The 16,792-nt window shown below is 43.8% G+C and overlaps 1 protein-coding gene and 1 long non-coding RNA gene across 2 annotated transcripts in view; one reads left to right on the top strand and one right to left on the bottom strand.

Moving 5' to 3' along the window:
- Positions 1-8,526, bottom strand: part of sestd1 (SEC14 and spectrin domains 1) — a 188,165-nt gene extending 179,639 nt beyond the window's left edge. Inside the window, 1 exon segment of the mRNA XM_085985980.1 lies at positions 8,432-8,526. The gene's annotated coding sequence lies outside the window, so the exon portion shown is untranslated.
- Positions 8,527-8,656: 130 nt separating this feature from the next.
- LOC147120298 (uncharacterized) overlaps positions 8,657-16,792 on the top strand; it is a 151,116-nt gene continuing 142,980 nt past the window's right edge. Inside the window, exon 1 of the long non-coding RNA XR_015078160.1 lies at positions 8,657-8,856. This is a non-coding gene — a long non-coding RNA (uncharacterized LOC147120298). The remainder of the gene's footprint in view (positions 8,857-16,792) is intronic.

The following is a 16,792-nucleotide window of genomic DNA, read 5'->3' as shown; positions in this document are numbered from 1 at the left end:
CCGGAGCTGATGAATCCGTACTCCTTCATGTTGAACACTTGGAAGAAGCACTGAAGGTAGCAAGGGCACAGAAGGTACTATGCGTGGGGGACTTCAATGTCCATCACCAAGAGTGGCTCAGTAGCTCATCTACTGCCCGAGCCCTGAAGGACATAGCTGACAGACTGGGCCTGCGGCATGTGGTGAAAGAACCAACACGAGGGAAAAACCTACTTGAGCACATCCTCACCAACCTTCTCTACATCAGGTGGTCAGAGGTGGGGATGTTCGCTGATGACTGCAGTGTTCAATGCCATTCGCAACTCCTCAGATAATGAAGCAGTCCATGCCCGCATGCAGCAAGACCTGGACATCATTCAGGCTTGGGCTGATAAGTGGCAGGTAACATTTATGCCACACAATGACTATCTCCAACAAGCGAGAGTCTAACCACCGCCCCTTGACATTCAACGGCAGAACAATTTCCAAAACCCCCCACCATCAACATCCTGGGGGTCACCATTGACCAGAAACTTAACTGGACCAGCCACATAAATAATGTGGCTACAAGAGCTGGTCAGAGGTTGGGTACTCTGCAGCGAGTGTCTCACCTCCTGACTCCCCAAAGCCTTTCCATCATCTACAAGGCACAAGTCAGGAGTGTGATGGAATACTCTCCACTTGCCTGGATGATTGCAGCTCCAACAACACCCAAGAAGATCGACAACATCCAGGACAAAGCAGCCCGCTTGATTGGCACCCCACCCATCACCTTAAACATTCACTCCCTCCACCACCGGCATACCGTGAGTGCAGTGTGTACCATCTACAAGATGCACTGTAGCAACTCGCCAATGCTTCTTCAACAGCACCTCCTAGAAGGACAAGGGCAGCAGGCGCGTGGGAACATCACGACCTCCAAGTCACATACCATCCTGACTTGGAAACATATCACCGTTCCTTCATCGTCCAGGATCAAAATCCTGGAACTCCCCCCAGAACAGCACTGTGGGAGTACCTTCATCGATACATAGAAGATAGGATGAGTAGGCCATTCGGCCCTTCGAGCCTGCTCCGCCATTCAATGAGATCATAGCTGATCATCCAAATTCAGTACCCGGTCCCTGCCTTCTCCCCATGTCCCTTGATCCCTTTAGCCTCAAGAAATATATCCAACTCCTTCTTGAATATATTTAATGAACTGGCCTCCACCGCCCTCTGTGGCAGAGAATTCCACAGGTTCACCACTCTCTGGGTGAAGAACTTCCTTCTCATTTCAGTCCTAAATGGCTTACCCCTTATCCTTAGACTATGACCCCTGGTTCTGGACTCCCCGGCCATCAGAAACATCCTTCCTGCATCTAGTCTGTCCAGGCCTGACAGAATTTTATAGGTTTCGATGAGATCCCCTCTCAATCTTCTAAACTCCAGTGAGTATAAGCCCAATCGACACAATCTCTCCTCATACGTCATTCCTGCCATCCCAGGTATCAGCCTGGTGAATCTTCGCTGCACTCCTTCCATGGCAAGAACGTCCTTCCTCAGGTAAGGCGACCAAAACTGCACACAATACTCAAGGTGTGGTCTCACCAAGGCCCTGTACAACTGCAGCAAGACATCCTTGTTCGTGTACTCGAACCCTCTTGCTACGAAGGCCAACATACCATTTGCCTTCTTAACCGCCTGCTGCACCTGCATGCTTACCTTCAGCAACTGGTGTACAAGAACACCCAGGTCTCTTTGCACTTCCCCTTCTCCCAATCTATTACCATTCAAATAATAATCTGCCTTCCTATTTTTGCCACCAAAGTGGATAACCTCACATTTATCCACATTATACTGCATTTGCCACGTTTCTGCCCAATCACCCAACCTGTCCAAATCGTGCTGGAGTTTCACGACATCCTCCTCACAGCATACCCTCCCCCCCCAGCTTTGTGTTGTCTGCAAATTTGGAGATATTACATCCAATTCCCTCGTCCAGATCATTAATATATATTGTGAACAGCTGGGGCCCTAGGACCGATCCTTGCGGTACCCCACGAGTCACTGCCTGCCACTCGGAAAACGACCCGTTTATTCCAACTCTTTGCTTTCTGTCCGCCAACCAGTTCTCTATCCAAGTCAATACCTTGCCCCCAATCCCATGTGCCTTAATTTTGCACACTAATCTCTTATGTGGGACCTTATCGAAAGCCTTCTGAAAGTCCAAATACACCACATCCACTGGTTCTCCCTTATCTATTTTACCAGTTACATCCTCAAAAAATTCCAGTAGTCAAGCATGATTTACCTTTTGTAAAGCCATGTTGACTTTGTCCGATCCAGTCACTGCTTTCCAAGTGCTCTGCTATTACATATTTTATAATGGACTCTAGCATTTTCCCCACTACCGATGTCAAGCTTACCGGTCTATAATTCCCCGCCTTTTCTCTACCACCTTTTTTGAATAGTGGGGTAACATTAGCTACCCGCCAATCCATGGGTACCGTTCCAGAGTCTATCGAGTTCTAGAAGATGACCAGCAATGCATCTACTATTTCTAGGGCCACTTCCTTAAGTACCCTGGGATGTAGATTATCAGGCCCTGGGGATTTATCAGCCTTCAGTCCCATCAATTTTCCTAACACCATTTCCCTACAAATACTGATTTCTTTCAGTTCCACCCTTTCATCAGACCCTATGTTCCCCGGCATCTCTGGGAGGTTATTTGTGTCCTCCTTTGTGAAGACAGAACCAAAATATGTATTTAGTTGGTCTGCCATTTCTTTGTTCCCCATTATAAATTCCCCCGATTCTGACTGCAAGGGACCTACGCTTGACTTCACCAATCTTTTTCTCTTCACATATCTAAAAAAGCTTTTACAGTCAGTTTTTATGTTCCCTGCAAGCTTACTCTCATATTCTATTTTCCCTTTCTTAATTAATCCCTTTGTTGAATCCTAAACTGCTCCCAATCCTCAGGATTATTGCTTTTTCTGGCCAATTTATATGCCCTCTCCTTGGACCTTATGCTATCCCTAATTTCCCTTGTTAGCCACGGTTGGGTCACCTTTTTTGTTTTATTTTTATGCCAAACTGGGATGAACAAATTCTGTAGTTCATCCATTCGGTCTTTGAATGTTTGCCATTGCCTATCCACCGTCAACCCTTTGAGTGCCATTCCCCAATCAATCCTACCCAACTCGCTCCTCAGACCATCATAGTTTCCTTTATTTAAATTGAGGACCCTAGTCTCTGAGTCAACTACTTCATTCTCCATCTTAATGAAGAATTTGATCATATTATGATCGCTCCGACCCAAGGGGCCTCTTACAACAAGACTGCTAATTAATCCTTTCTCGTTACATAATACCCAGTCTAAGATGGCCTGATCTCTGGTTGGTTCCTCGACATATTGGTCCAGGAAACCATCCCGTAAACACTCCAGGAATTCCTCCTCCAGAGTATTGTTACTCATTTGGTTGGCCCAATCTATATGTAGATTAAAGTCACCCATGATGACTGCTGTGCCCTTATTACACGCTTCTTTAATTTCTCTTTTAATGCCATCTCCAACCTCCGCCTTACTGTTTGGAGGTCTATAAACCACTCCCACTAACGTTTTTTTCCCCTTAGTATTTCTCAATTCTACCCATACAGATTCCACCTCATCAGAGCTAATATCCTTCATTACAATTGTGTTAATCCCTTCTTTAACCAGTAATGCTACCCCACCTCCCTTTTTGCCTATCTTTCCTGAATATCGAATACCCCTGGATGTTGAGTTCCCAGTCCTGGCCTTCCTTGAGCCACGTTTCCGTAATCCCAACCAAATCATATTTGTTTCCTTCTATTTGCGCAGCCAATTCATCCACCTTATTACAAATGCTCCTCGCATTAAGACACAAAGCCTTCAGGCTTGTTTTTTTAACGCTCTTAGACCTATTAGAATTATTATTTACTGTGGCCATGTTTGATTTAAACCATTGATTTCTCTGACTGCCACTTTTGTTTTTCTCCTTCCTATCTTTTGCTTTTATCCTTGTTTCCCTTTCCTCTGTCTCCCTGCTCAGGTTCCCAACCCCCTGCCATTTTAGTTTAAACCCTCCCCCACAGCACTAGCAAACACTCCCCCTAGGGCATTGGTTCCAGCCCTGCCCAGGTGCAAACCGTCCGGTTTGAACTGGTCCCACCTACCCCAGAACCGGTTCCAATGTCCCAGGAACTTGAATCCCTCCCCCTGGCACCATTCCTCTAGCCACGTATTCATCTGAAGTATCCTTCTATTTCTACTCTGACTAGCACGTGGCACTGGTAGCAATCCTGAGATTACTACCTTTGAGGTCCTGTTTTTTAATTTATCTCCTAACTCCCTACACTCTGCTTTTAGGACCTCATCCCGCTTTTTACCTATATCGTTGGTGCCTATATGCACCACGACAACTGGCTGTTCACCCTCCCCTTCCAAGATGTTCTGGAGTCGCTCGGAGACATCCTTGACCCTTGCACCAGGGAGGCACCACCCCACCCCACGGACTGCAGCGGTTCAAGAAGGCAGATCACCACCACCTTCTCAAGGGCAATTAGGGATGGGCAATAAATGTTGGCCTTGCCAGTGACGCCCACATCCCAGGAATAAATTTTAAAAATTGATTTCCTCTCCACTCCTCCCTTATGTAGCTATGTACTTCCATATGTCAATTTATACTTTTCTTTTAAACAGAGCTAATCACCAGGTTAAGAAAATGATTGAAGACATCGACATAGACTATCAGATACACCAAGAGACCAGATGATTCCTGTGCTGCTGGAACTATAGAAAGATTATATATACAAGAACACAACTAATCAGGATCGTATAACTTCAAATGTTAGAGCAATATCTTGGATATTCCTACTCTATTATCTTAAGGGTTGAGGAAAAAATTCAGAGAACTTTATCTTACCAGTTTAATTTGTGATTACAAGGCGCAGTCCACAATAAGTGAACAAGCTCTATGGAAGATTGTTACTTTGATAAGTCAAGCAGCCTTATAAGGTTATATATTTTCTTGTACAATCTTTGTCTAATATCCTATGATCACAACTACTTATGTTATTTGCATAAAAATACAATTGCTTTTTGACAATGGCATAAGTTTCCACAGGAGTATTTCAAGTGTGCCCTTTAAGTTAGTGTTGTCCAATACATTAGCCACTAGTGGCTAACTGGAAATTCAGATGTGGCTCATTGCATTTTTGATTCGTAAGTAAAAGAATGAGTAAGAGATACCGTCATTGGGCGTTCTCAGTCAACATTCTCTGCAATCACTCTGATGAAGTCAAAGTACTACTTGCAACTGCTGAACAAAATCCTCAAAGCTGCACTAAGATGTGCTGTGTCTGATACATTCATGACAGAATTTCACACATTGGTGAAAAAATCTGCAAAGTTTTGCACTAAATGGTGGTAGATGTTTGTTAAGTAAATATACACGTGAGGTATTTTACCTGCATTGTGTGCAAGGCATTTTCTACTAAAATTAGTATTAGATTTCTATTAGCAAACACTGCTTTAAATATTAGTTTTTCCACATACAATAGTAAAGTTTTTTTTTAAATAATGAGCCTTTCACCAGGTCCAACTGCACCAGCTGAAGAACTATTCATTTAAAGAAAAAAAATTCCTAACAGTGAAAATCAATATTTAAAAAAAGCTGGCGAGGTCATGATAAAATCAGAGAGCTACCAACAGCTTTTTGATTTTCTATCAATTGGTGTGAATCTAAATTCAGCTAAGACAGAAATTTTGCTTTCATTTTTTCTTACAATAAAACATGTCTGCCATCTCTGTCTCGATATCTGTGCAGTCTTGCTCTGCGTCTGAGGATCATTGCCATGGTAATAACTACATATGCTGACAATGGCAGGCTGTAATCAATGATCTGGGGAATAAGGAATGTCACCAGAAAAATCCTCAAGAGATCTAGCACATTAATTGAAACAAATTCAAACCATTTTCAAAGGTGAGCAGCTAGTATCTTGGTCTTGTACAATACCAGATGAGAACTTTTTTGTATATTAGCTTCCTTAAGTTTGTTCATATCTTAACAAATGCAATAGTTCCACATATTATCCCCTTTAAAAAAGACATCTGTATTAAGTATATTTACTAAATACAATTCATACATGAATATGGAATTAAAGAAGTTACCTACAGAAGTTATCAAGTGTTCAACACTTCCAGGACTTTTGCAGCACTTCAAAAATAAACAATCTTGGTAATATCTCATTACAGGTACTAGACTACTTGGGACATGCCAACTCTTGTTCTTTGGGGCAATAACATTATGGGCTATAGTGTATAGTTACAAAATTCATGTTAGGATTAACCCCATGAGTAAAGTTACTGATTTATTGTTTTCAAGGAAACAGTCATGAAATCGCAGAATTCAATTTATAGAACACTGGTAAAAAATACCCAAAACGTATGAAAGACTAAAATTCATTATAAAACCACATTTAAAATAAAGACTTGCATTTAGGATGAGCAAAATGATGGACTTTATATCTGATTAAGAAGATTGGTTTAGTATCTTTAAGTGATCTAGTCTGATATCAACAGCTGCTTTTGTTGAACAATGCCATATTTCGATCCCTGCAGACATGAAGGTGTTTCATATTTGATATTATGTGTTCAAGTTGGTTAGTTATTGTGTGGAATCTGTCAAATTTAGTTTTAACCAGATCGGTTTTGCTTCTTTTATACCATGCCTCAATGAGCACTCATTAATAATAACCTTACTAACCTGACTTTATTACAACATATTTGTTACTGCTGAGTTCAAAAGAAAATACAATTTAAAAACTGCTAAATTTTCCAATTTGGGGCAACTGCTGAATTTCAGGAAAGACAGTTTGACTCGAGAGAAAGACTGAAAAGGAGCGAGAGAGAAAAGAAATGGAAAATACTTGCACTTTTCACAACTCAGGACATCCCAAAGCGCTTTATAGCCTATTAAGTACTTTTTGAAGTGTAGTCACTGTTGTAATGTAGGAAACACAGCAGCCAATTTGCACACAGCAAACTCCCACAAACAGCAATGAAATAAATGACCAGATCATGTGTCTTAGGTGTTGGTTGAGGACCACCTGAGAGCAAATGGGACCTCGGTCTGACATCTCATCTGAAAGTCAGCATCTCCGACAGCGCAGCACTCCCTCCGTACTACACAGAAGTGTAATCCTAGATTATGTGCTCAAGTCTCTGGAGTGGGGCTTGAACCCACATCCTTCTGACTCAGAGGCAAGAGTGCTGTGACTGAGCCATGACTGACACCGAATGACTAGATTATAGATTTTTGGTGTTGACAGGAGGAGGAATTTTGACCAGAACACTATGAGAAGTCCCTGCTCTTCATCTTGTATGTCCTCCTGATAAAGTAGGCAAGGCCTCAATTAATGCATCAGCCAAAAGATCACGCAACAATATACCACTCATTCGACTCATCTACCAGATGAGACAAGGTGACTCCCAAGTCCGATACGTGACCTATGCAACTCTGCAGTACTCCAGGGCACCATTTACAATTGATCAGATAACCTGGATTATTGACTGGAACCTAGAAGGAAAAAACTGAGTGGCAGCCAAGATTCTGCTTACTCAGCTCCAAATAACCCAAAAGCGAATGCGCCAACATTTAGCTGAGCAAGCAGTGGAAAACAGCACTCTGTGTTGGTAGCCAGTCTGCTTTTAGTGGGTTGAACTCCAGGACCATCCCATTGGGCTTATGGGAACTACCAAGTCTTGGATTTTGACAACCTGTGCGTAAATTGCCTGGGCTTAAGGAAATGGAGTGCATTTCTACAGAGAGACAGCGCATTCCACATCAAGTAAACACTATGCTTATGTGGATTTCTCAGTAGTCTAGTTTAAAGTCGTTAAAGCATGGTGATGGGTTTACACAGGTCAGCCACCCAGCTGACCAAAAAATAACGATCAGCCCAGTGTTGTGAAAATGATCTACTTTCTACCATTGCATTTACAGCCAAAGCATTTACCTTTTAACAGAGGGCAGCAATTTGGTACTTCAATAATAGCAAATACCGGTTAATTATTTGTGATTCTCTCCCAACCCACAGGAAGTATTCATCCTGTCTTTTTGAAAATGGCTGGACTGCACACAAGCTAACGCACCCTCTGCAGATTGACTTCCAGCATCAGGGCAGTTCTTTCAAACCAAGTGGAGTGGAAATCGCAGATTACAGAAAGAAAAAAAAGAGAAACAATTGTTAATTAAAAATTAAATCATCAGCGACAGTGGCAGTGATTGGGAAAAAAGCACGAGCCGGGTCGCAGTGGGCGCTGCCACTGAACAAAGCTCGGTCCAACCCACCTCAGGCCTACTTTCCCCCCTCGGTCCTCTCGAGCCTGCAGCCCAACAGCCGCCGCGATCGTCATTTATAAAAATATATTTTTTATATATATTACCAACTCCAGTTCACCCGCACCGCCGCCGCCACCGTTGGAAGGGAAAGGGGGTGGGGTTCCAGGCCGGCTTTCGCGGCCGAGAGTTGGGCGCCGGCTGCTCCGGGCAGACGCGCTCCTTTGTTGCCCGGGGAGACTCGCTCTGCCCCGCCTCGGCCGCCCGCCCGGCTAATCAGCCGCACCAAGTCCCCGCTGCACCGCACAGGTGAATCAGCGCGCGAGCGGCAACACCGGCTCACCTCAGGACATTGGGTGCACGCAGCTCTGTGCCGCAAATCCCGCTCTTCCCCACTCCCGCCGCCTCACTCCGAGCTCCGCTGCGGCTTCTTGTTGAAAAGTGCCAGAGAAGCTGAACCCCTCCTCTTCTCTTCTCAGCACGAGCGGCTCGCAGATCAACGCACATCGGACAGCAGCACTCTCAACTGCAAGTAATCTCAATTAAAGCTTCTTTCAGCCCCCGGCAGCGTTTTGTAACATAACGCAAATTAACGTCTGGTGCAAAATTAATATTTCACTCGCAGCGAATTGCCTACTTGCACAACACATTACAAGTTTCCACCACCCACTTTTCAATACAGTGCCGTATGTATAATTGAGATCAAAGAACAGAGAGAAATTCACCGCATAAATAAATCTCACAACCACAAAGGGAAAAATAACACCTGAAGTTGAGAAGAAGTAAATCAAATTTAATTTTCCTGCCTTGATCATACTTGTTTTTTTCAATATTCCTTCCTCTTCAACACATTTTTTTAATCGTAAGGATATTGCCTGGAAAATTTTCAAAATTTGAAGAGCAATCAGATATCCATTTTTAAAACCGCGTTATCAAACCAAGTGATTGACCACTGGTTTTCTTAATTTTGCATAAGATTGGTCAATATGTAACTGCTTAGTGAGTGTGATATGTTCTGTCTCAAAGCAACACTTGCTTTATTCTGGAATAACAAAATACAGTGTTAATTTTATTCAAATTTGCCCCAGTTCATCAGCACCATTTGAAAATGTTTGACATAACTATTTTGTGAAATTTGAGAGACTCCTGTTTAATATCAATCAAGAAGGACTTTTTTTGCACAATTTTCTACCCTTGTCTCCTGAAGATCCCAACTCTTGCTGAGGTACAATTCTATGGGTGGCAGCAGCCCTCCAGTACCTTGTCCAAGTGTCCATTCTTAAATTATTAAAGCCCATTAAGGCCAACCCTGATTCTGTCCTTACCTGATGGCAACCTGATGGAATCCTGGCTGATTTTCCCCTATTTTGTCCAGGAGCATTGAGGCCAATTGTTTCACCATACTACCTGTATTCGTATCAAAACACTATTCTCAACCCTGTCTCATACCAGGAACAGCTCAATAAGCAACCTGCTGCATCTTACCCTATTGGGCATTTTTCAATGTGTGAACCCAGGTGATGAATGTCAGCAGGCTACTTGATCATGGAGGGCATCATTGGCAAGCCCAAACTTGTCCTCATCCAATGTCCACAGTGCTCAAGAGTTGTGCTCCAGAACTAGCCGCGCCTCCAGCCAAGCTGTTCCAGTACAGCTGCAACATTGGCATCTACCCAACAAAGTGGAAAATTGCCCAGGTATGTCCTGTCCACAAAAAGCAGGACAAATCCAACCCGGCCAATTACCGCCCCATCAGCCTACTCTCAATCATCAGGAAAGTGATGGAAGCTCTTGTGGACAGTGCTATCAAGTAGCACTTACTCACCAATAACCTGCTCACCGATGCTCAGTTTGGGTTTTGCCAGGATCACTCTGCTCCAGGCCTCATTATAGCCTTGGTCCAAACATGGACAAAAGAGCTGAATTCCAAAGCTGAGGTGTGAGTGACTGCCCTTGACGTCAAGGCAGCATTTGACTGAGTGTGCCCTCATATAATTGAAGTCAATGGGAATCGGGGGGAAAATTCTCCACTGGCTGGAGTCATACCTAGCACAAAGATGTATATGGTTGTTGGAGGCCAATCATCTCAGCCCCAGGATGTCGCTGCAGGAGTTCCTCAGGGCAGTGTCCTAGGCCCAACCGTCTTCAGCTGCTTCATCAATGACTTTCCCTCCATAAGGTCAGAAGTGGGGATGTTCGCTGATGATTGCAGTGTTCAATCCTATTTGCGATTCCTCAGATAATGAAGCAGTCCGTGCCTACATGCAGCAAGACCTGGACAACATCCAGGCTTGGGCTGATAACTGGCAAGTAACATTCGCACCACACAAGTGCCAGGCAATGACCATCTCCAATAAGAGAGTCTAATCACCTCACCTTGACATTGGCATTACCATCGTCGAATCCCTCATCAACAACATCCTGGGGGTGTCACCATTGACCATAAACTTAACTGGACCAGCCACATAGCTACAAGAGCTGGTCAGAGGCTGGGTATTCTGTGGCAAGTGACTCACCTTCTGACTCCCAAAGCCTTTCCACCACCTACAAGGCACAAGTCAGGAATATGATGGAATACTCTCCACTTGCCTGGATGAGTGCAACTCCAACAACACTCAAGAAGCTTGACACCCTCCAAGACAAAGCAGCCCGCTTGATTGGCACCTCATCAACCACCTTAAGCATTCACTCCCTCCACCACCAGCGCAACGTGGCTGCACATCTACAAGATGCACTGCAGCAACTCGCCAAGGCTTCTTCCACAACACCTCCCAAACCCGCAACCTCTACCACCCACAAGGACAAGGGCAGTAGGCGCAGGGGAACACCATCACCTCCAAGTTCCCCTCCAAGCCACACACCATCCTGACTTGGAAATATATTGCTGTTCCTTCATCGTTGCTGGGTCAAAATCCTGGAACTCCCTCCCTAACTGGACTTTGGGAGTACCTTCATAGACTGCAGCAGTTCAAGAAGGCAGCTCACCACCACATTCTCAGGGGCAATAAATGCTGGCTTTGCCAGCGACGCCCACATCCCATGAATGAATACATTTTTAAAAACTCACCTTTTGTGAAATCGTGGTCATAATCTCACATTTTATTATAAAGTGATTACCAACTTATTTCTAATAATACCACCAATACAGTCCTCACATTTCCACATTAAATAGGCTGTGTCAATGTATTAAAAATAAAAGAAAACAATGAGAATATGATGTAGAATGCCACACTGCATTCAGACTTTCAAACAATGAGTGATTGAAAGCTTCGACAATATCATTTTCAGGTTGGCAAACTGTAACTTGTGGTGTGCCACAGGGATCAGTGCTGGGGCCTCAACTAATTACAATCTGTATTAATGACTTGGATGAAGTGACCGAGTGTACTGTAGCCAAATTTGCTGATGATACAAAGATAGGTGGAAAAGCAAGTTGTGAGGAGGACACAAAGGCCACGAATTTAATAGTGCTGAGGTGGTGGGTCCGCTGTCAAAATAGCAAAGATTGACAGCGGGTAGGAAACCCACTGTCAACCCGCCTCCACGCGAGTCTCCCAGGTGTTGGGTCTGTCAGCGGAGAACTGACCCAACACCAAGCGTAGGGGGAGACAATTCAGCTACTTAAATGGCTTGGTAAGAGCCAATTATGAGTATTTTGAGGCTTACTTCTAATTTTACTTTCTTCCCCATGGGTTACCCGCTGTTCGGGGAATGTGCCAGCTCAACCTGGCGTGTTTTGAGTCTGCTCTGATGTTTGTGAAAAGCTTACAGCTGTAGAAGTGGTGTAAAGGATGCCATGTTGCAGATGGTGAGTTTCAGAGCGCAGAAAATGTTGGTTACTGCATTTTTAATATATAGAGATTTCTTTAGCTTACAAGTTTTTAGATCCAACTGTATGTCCAGTGCCACCTCATTGGGAGAACCTCTCTCACCATTGACAGATGGCTTCTGTCATCTCACCTGCAGCTGCCATCTATTGCAGCAGCATCAGAGCCAATGAAACAATCAGACCTTGGTCCTCCGAATCTTTCCACGATCAGCCCCAATACCAACATCACCAACCTCATCACCAACCTTCTCCGCCATCACCTGATGCTACACTGGGCACAGGGCATCAGCTTCTGATAAAATTGCTGGCCGGGAGGCTAGCGATGGCATCACCATGGCCAGATTTTCTTCACTTGACGCTGTAAACCCTGGCTGCCACATGATGCGCCAGGTTGACATCATCCCACACCAGCACCGTAAAGCATCCCTTTAATGTCCAAGCCATTCCATGCACACTCATCACTATGGGGGGGGGGGGTGAAGTTATGACTGAACAATGAACAATGAACAATCACTGGAACTCAGTAAGACACTTCTCAAAGTGCACTCAGATCTGTCCAATAAGGGGCACTTTTTGAAAAAGAGATTTCACTGTATGACAGCACATTACCAGAAACTTCACATAGACATTGGCTAAACCTCTCAAGTGCCTCCCCTTGTGTGTTGTTAGTTGATATACTTGCAGTAGGATGAGGGTGAGTGTGAGGGGTGGCTAGTGAGATGGGGAAGTGATAAAGTAGATAGAGAGGGTTGGGTGGAGGTGCAAGGTAAGTTGGTGTCCTGGGGAGGTCTCTTCCGCCCTTGGAAAAGAGAACCTCCCTGCGTGCTGTGACTCCCTCCATAAGCATATGGAGGGAGTCATTGGAGAGTCTGGGGGCAAGCGTTCACCTTTATGCAGTGATTGTCAGTGTTTGCAGCACCTCAATGCTGTCAAACACTGACAGAACAACTGTCAAAATCCATGTGGACGTGGTCCGTTTGAGAAAAGTGGCTGATGACGCGTCATCAAATGACCTGCTTCCTGTTAATTGGCCAGTAAGCCCACAGGGCCCACAAGGCCAATCAAGGGAAAATCACGTCTGCAGAGAGGATGCAGCTGGGAGCAGGACCAGAACCCAGAAACCAGCTGTCCCGCCCCCATCCCGCCTCCTCCATTAAATTCGCGGCCAAAGAGTCTGCAAAGGGATATAGATAGGTTAAGTGAGTGGGTAAAAATTTGGCAGATGGAGTATAATGTGGGAAAATGTGAAGTTATCCACTTTGGTAGGAAGAATAAAAAAGCAAATTATTATTTAAATAGAGAGAGACTACAAAATGCTGTGGTACAGAGGGATCTGGGGGTTCTCGTACCTGAAACACAACAAGTTAGCATACAGGTACAGCAAGTAATTAGGAAGGCAAATGGAATGTTGGCCCTGATTGCAAGGGGGATGGAGTATAAAAGTAGGGAAGTCTTGCTACAACTGTACAGGGCACTGGTGAGATCCCATCTGGAGTACTGCGTGCAGTTTTGGTCTCCTTATTTAAGGAGGGTTATACTTGCATTGGAGGCAGTTCAGAGAACGTTCACTAGGTTGATTCCTGAGAGGAAGGGGTTGTCTTATGAAGAAAGGTTAAGCAGGTTGGGCCTATACTCATTGGCGTTTAGAAGAATGAGGTGTGATCTTATTGAAACATATAAGATTCTGAGGGGGCTTGACAGGGTAGATGCAGGGAGGATGGTTCCCCTCATGGAGGAATCTAGAACTAGGGGGCATAACTTCAAAATAAGGGGTCGCCCATTTAAAGTGGAGATGAGGAGGAATTTCTTCTCTTAGAGGGTTGTGAATCTGTGGACGCAGAGTCATTGAATATATTCAAGGCGGAGATAGACAGATATTTGAGGTACAGGGAGGTCAAGGGTTATGGGGAGCTGGTGGGAAAGTGGAGCTGAGGCCAAGACCAGATCAACCATGTTCTTATTGAATGGCGGAGCAGGCTCGAGGGGCCAAATGGCCTACTCCTGCTCCTATTTCTTATGTTCTGAATAACAAACAAATGCTAGTAATGATGGCCTTAGGGCAATTTTTTAGCAAAAAAAAGAACAAGTAATTGGGTGCACAAAGTCAATCATTCACTGCATAAGAGCAACTAAAGCATCACAAAGAAAGAATGTCTTACAGTTCTGTGGGGAATATCATAACCTAATGACCCTAGATATTATTGATAACCAGAATGAGAAACCCTGACTTTGGTCCGACACTAAACTCTTGTTCAACAAGGCTTATAGTGACACTACTGAATTCAAATAAATGAATGCATTGACATTCTCATCTATAAAACTTTGTCAATAAGAGATAGTAATGTTCCCTATCAGTTTCCAGTTCCTAAAGGCATTTTTATATCAATTTGATGTTGGTGACAGGAACACAGTACACTGGAATACATACAATCAATATAAAGGAGGAGGATTCCAAATCTCTTACAGCACCTTCTACACATATCTATTATAAGCCCGCTGATTCCCACAAATACACATATAATATTTTTTCCCACTGCGCTTTCTGTATGAAGTATTTCTCCAGGTTTCTCTGTCTCAGTCACATCTTATCTGGTGATGCCACCTTCCACACCAGAGCTTCTGAAATGTCCTTTTTCCTCAGCTGAAGATTCTCTTCTGTTTTGGTAGAGAAGACCTTCAATTGGGTCCATCTCCTATCCTGTATTTTTTCCTCTTCACAGCCGTGATAGGGTCCCCCCACCAGTTTCCACATTCACCAGATTGTCTTCCACTATTTCAGCCACCTCCAGCATGATCCCACCACCAAACACATCTTCCCCTTTCTGCTTTCTGCAGGGTTTGTTCCCTCCGTGGCACCCTGGTTCACTCTTGACACCACCCTCACCAGCTGCTGTCTTTCCTTGCCACCATCCCTTGCATGTGCAGGAGATACAAAACCTGTCCATTCGTCTCCTCCCATACAACTGTCCAGGGCCACAAGCACTGTTCCATGTGAGACAGCAATTTATGTTTACTTTCTCCAACTTTGTATACTGTACCACTGCTTATGGTGTGATCTCCTCTACATCGGGGAAACTAAAGGGAGATTAGGTGACCACTGTGCCGAACACCTCTGTTCTGTCCACAAGTGCAACCCTGTGCTTTCTGTTGCTTGCCACTTCAATTCCCTACCTGAAATAAAGAATAGATTTGCCTTCCAAAGTTAGGCTTTATTATCTTTAAAATCGGCAGCATATCTTTCTACATCCAGTCCCAACTAAAGCTAGAAAAGGACTGAATTTAAGGTAGCCACAACACATCATGTGATCATCAACTACCAATGAGATTACAACACATATCCCAAGGCAGTTAACAAACAACAAATCACAATACTTTTACTAATCAAGGAATAATCACCACATTCACCCCTCCTTTAAAATATACTCTAACCGAATAACTTTTACAATTTACAATTAATTATTTACAACTAAACTATGCACGAGAATAAAACTATTTACATAACACAATACTAAATGAACAACAACAAATAATAACATTACGCATAAGTATTAAGTATCTCTCAACTAAAACAATATACTATAATATTTCAACAATTTTTAAAACATTACTATCAATTTAAAAGTCCATTTTCAATCGGTCGACCGGATATCTTGTTCGTGTCGACCTTCTTAACCTTGGTGAAATTCCTTGCCCTCCCACGCCAGAAGGCACAGAAGTATCTTCAACAGGAAGGCTATCCATATCCTGATTCTCAACGGTTTCCGGATTAGAAATCCCATCAGAAGAGGCACTGGGACGGTCATAAACATCTATCAAAGGCTGACTAATAGAAGTATGATTATCTGCAATCGGATTGGAAATATTCGTAGTATCTGTAACAGCATCCACATTATCCGAATCATGACCATTATTATTATCCTCAGAAGAGGGCTGGCCCCCACAAGGAGCCAAGTCTTTAATTGAAACAGTACTTTCTTTCCCATCTTGGAATCGAATATGAGCATATTGGGAATTTGCCTCCAACAGCTCCACCAAGGGGTCATATTTTGACAATCTAACATGGCGTCGAAGCAACACAGGTCCCTGCATAGTAAGCCATGAAGGTACCGAATATCCCGTAGTAGATCTCCGCGGATAGTTAAAGAGCCTTTCATGGGGGGTCACATTAGTAGCCGTTGAAAGCAATGATCTAATGGAATGCGGGGCATCAGGCAGTACCATTTCCCACTGTGTATTCTTAAGGTTCCGGGATGTCAACGCCAACATAACTGCCTTCCAGATCACCCCATTGTATCGTTCGCACTGTCCATTACCCTGGGGATTATACGGGGTAGTTCGACTAGTAGAAATTCCCCGACTCTAAAGGTATTCCTTCAACTGGGAAGACATAAAAGAACTTCCCTGATCCGAATGGATATACGCAGGCATCCCAAAGATGACAAAAAGTTGAGTCAAACATTTAATAACTGTAGCAGCTGATACATCTGCACAAGGAAAAGCAAAAGGGAACCTTGAAAACTCATCCACAACAGTAAATATATATCGGTTTTGAGTAGTTGAAGGAAGAGGTCCCTTAAAATCAACACTCAAACGTTCAAAAGGAGAAGTAGCATTTATAAGATGAGCTCGTTGAGGCTTA

This window comes from Somniosus microcephalus, chromosome 4, assembly GCF_052327205.1.
Source record: "Somniosus microcephalus isolate GS21.2 chromosome 4, FLI_Smic_1.0, whole genome shotgun sequence".
Taxonomy (NCBI): domain Eukaryota; kingdom Metazoa; phylum Chordata; class Chondrichthyes; order Squaliformes; family Somniosidae; genus Somniosus; species Somniosus microcephalus.
The sequence above is the reverse complement of the archived record's forward strand: the minus strand, read 5'-3'. Positions and strand labels throughout refer to the sequence as shown.